Consider the following 3,535-nt stretch of genomic DNA (forward strand, 5'->3'; position numbering starts at 1 on the left):
TGACAGGAGGCAAAGCTCAGGAGGTAATGCGAGTGATGGGGAGCAGCTGTAAATACAGAAGAAGCTTCACTTGCTTGCCTGCCACTCACCTCCTGCTGTGTGGCCGGTTCCTAACAGGCCATGAACTGGTACTAGTCCGTAGCCTTGGGGGTTGGGGACCTCTGATCTAGATCCCTGGTTCTCTCAGTGTTGTCTGTAGACCACTGGGGAACCCTGGGAACCTTCCGTGAGGTCTGCAAAATCAAGATAACACTCAGAGATTATTGCCTTTTTTCACTGGTTGACATTTGCACTGTTAGTGCAAAAGCAATGGTGGGTAAACTGCTGGTGCCTTCACATGAATCATGACAGTGGTACTAAACTACCTAAAGGTCATTGTACTGTTCACCATCACACATTCACAGGAAGAAAGCTGATGGTGCAAAATAAATAGAACTTGAACAAAGTCATAGGATACAAGATCAATATGCAGAAAACAACTGCATTTCTGCATACTAGCCATGAAAAATCTAAAAAAATTAAAAAAAATTGCATTCAAAACTGTACCAAAAAAGAATAAAATAGTTGAGAATATATTTAACAAAAGAAGAATTAAGATTATTAAGATGCCAATTCTCCCCACATTCACCTAAAGGGTCAATGCAATTCCTATCTAAATCCAAGGAAACTAAAAAATTCATCTTAAAATTTACATAAAAATATAAGGGATCCAGAACAGCCAAAACAATTTTGACAAAAAGCAGAGTAGGATAACTTACAGTACTTATTTAAAAACTTACGATTTATAATCCTTTATAAAGTATAAAAAACAGTTCTTTAAATTAAAAAAAAAAAACTTAATATAAAGCTCCAGTAATTAAGACAGGATGGTATTGGCAAAACAATAGAACACAGGTCCTGGAGCAGAAAGAAAATCCAGATACAAGCCCTTATATTTATTGCCAATTGAGTTTTAATAAAGGTCCAAGGCAATTCAATGAGAATAGTCTTCAAAAAATAGTGTTGAAAAACTGAGTATCCATATGCAAAAAAATCAACTTAGATGCCTGCCTCATATCATACACAAAAATTTAACCAGAAAAGATTGCAGACGTGAATGTAAGAGCTAAGCCTCTAAAACTGTTAGAAGAAAACAGAGGAGAAATTCTCTTTGATCTTGGGTTAGGCAAAGATTTCATAGATAGGACACTAGGGCATGATCCATAGATGAAAAATTTGATAAACCGGATTTGATCAAAATAAGAATTTTTGCTCTTCAGGCTGGGTGTGGTGGCTCACGCCTGTAATCCCAGTGCTTTGGGAGGCCGAGGTGGGTGGATTGCCTGAGGTCAGGAGTTCGAGACCAGCCTGGCCAACATGGTGAAACCCTGTCTCTACTAAAAATACAAAAATTAGCCGGGCATGGTGGTGCATGCCTGTAATCCCAGCTACTCTGGAGGATGAGGCACAAGAATCGCTTGAACCCAGGAGGCGGAGGTTGCAGTGAGTGGAGATTGCCCCACTGTACTTCAGCCTGGGTGACAGAGTGAGACTCTGTCTCAAATAAATAAATAAATAAATAAAAAAAATAATTTTTACTCTTCCAAAGACATGAAGAAAACAAAAACAAATCCACTAAATGGGAAAAATATTTGCAAATCATACATCTGATGAAGGACTTCTGTCTAGAATCTATAAAGAACTACAACTAAAATAAAATAAATACAAATAACTTAATTAAAAATGTGCAAAAGATTTAAATAAACATTTTGCCAAAGTAGATATATAAGTAAGTAAGGACATAGAAAATGCTCAACATCCTTAGCCATTAGGGAAATGCTAGTTAAAACCACCATGGCATACCACTATCACTATTAAAATGACTGTAATGAAAAAGACTGACAATAATAAGTGTTGGGGTGAGGATGTGAAGAAATTAAAACCGTCATATAAAGCTGGTGGGAATATGAAATGGCAAAAATTTTTTTTGATGTTGATATAATCTACCAATATTATTTTATTTCCCCAGTTTCACATATACTAATTTGCGTGCATTTAGCTCTCTGCAATTGAGTGACACGTGTAGGTTTGCGTATTTATCACCAGTCAAGATACAGAACAGTTTTATCACCACAAGGATCCCTTTTGATGTCCTCTTCTACCCATATTTCCCTTCTCTCCCCTTCCCATTCCTAACCCCTAGCAACCATTAATCTGTTACCCATCTCTATAACTCTATCATTTCAAGAATGTTCTATAAATGGAGTAATAATAGTATGCAATCTTTTGAGATTGGTTTTTTCCACTCAGCACGATTCTCTGGAGATTCACCCAGATGGTTGTGTGTATCAGTGACTTGTTTCCTTTCATTGCTGAGTAGTAGTCTCTGGTATGGATGTACCATGGTTGGTTTGACCACTCACATTGAAGAACATCTGAGTGGTCTCCGGGCTTTGGCTATTACAGGTAAAACTACTGTGAGTGTTAATGTACAGGGTTTTAAAAATTTTTTTCCTCAAAATAAGGAACTTTGGCTTTTTATTCCTTTTAAGAGTTTCTGTAGTTGACTGTTTTTTTCTTGCTATACTATTCTCTCTGATTCTGTACTACCTCAGCCCCTCAGAGATACAGCAAGGGCAGAGAGTCCTCATTTAAAAACCGTTTCCTAATTTTACATGCTAAAAGCTAATATTTAAGAGAAATCCTCTTCATCCTCCAACCCTTATTCCCATTGTGAATAACCTGGTTTAATACAAGTTAAGTCTATAAATAAATTTGTTCTTTCTCCTCAAAAAACACTGAAGACACTTTACAATAGTTACAGGTTTAGAAAATTTACCAAGAGAAAGGAAAGTATTGCCACTTAGCCCCTATTAACAGTGTTCAAGCCTTCCAGTATCAACGCGTTTTGCTTAGCGTTGCTGTTGTTTCACCAACATGCTGGCCAGGAGCCATCTTAATCACTCATTTCTTCTCCTTGATGATGTCTGTACTCTGGCCTCAGCTCCCACGTGTTTTTGTGGATCTCTTTTACATTCTGAACACCAATTTCTTTTAAGAGTTCCCTCAGGTATACCACAGGTTGTTTTGTGACATCCACCTAGTCCTTAAGATGATAATATTGTTGTTTCTAAAGGCTGAAAATAGTATGTCTGAAATGTGTTGTTTATTAGCTGGAGCTTGTTTTCCATCTGCTTTCTCTTTCCTTTCATATTCAGTATCATACTGATGATTAGCAACAGGTTCGAAACTGGCTGTTACAACTTTGTCCAGTTGTTGTGATAGCCTTACAGATTTGGAAGATTCTTCTATTTGCAACCTTTTTAATCTCATGTACTTTTCACTGGCAGTCTGTTGGCATTCAGCTCTTTTTACCACTATTCCTTCCAAAGACAGCTTATCTGATGAGCTCTCAGTAAATATTGTTCATATATGTCCTCCAACACTTTGCAAGACAAATGGATGTTCTTTATGAGCACTGACTGAAGCTGCTTTTCCGCCAATGTCATGAATATTTGCAAGATCTTCATTCAAAGTAAATGACACCTCAGTCTTC

At 37.2% G+C, this 3,535-nt stretch overlaps 1 protein-coding gene and 1 pseudogene across 2 annotated transcripts in view; both read right to left on the reverse strand.

Moving 5' to 3' along the window:
• Positions 1-3,535, reverse strand: part of EDNRA (endothelin receptor type A) — a 77,156-nt gene that overhangs the window by 45,296 nt on the left and 28,325 nt on the right. The window lies entirely within an intron of this gene.
• LOC105534525 overlaps positions 2,936-3,535 on the reverse strand; it is a 13,376-nt pseudogene continuing 12,776 nt past the window's right edge.

This window comes from Mandrillus leucophaeus, unplaced genomic scaffold (assembly GCF_000951045.1).
Source record: "Mandrillus leucophaeus isolate KB7577 unplaced genomic scaffold, Mleu.le_1.0 Scaffold136, whole genome shotgun sequence".
Classification (NCBI taxonomy): Eukaryota; Metazoa; Chordata; class Mammalia; order Primates; family Cercopithecidae; genus Mandrillus; species Mandrillus leucophaeus.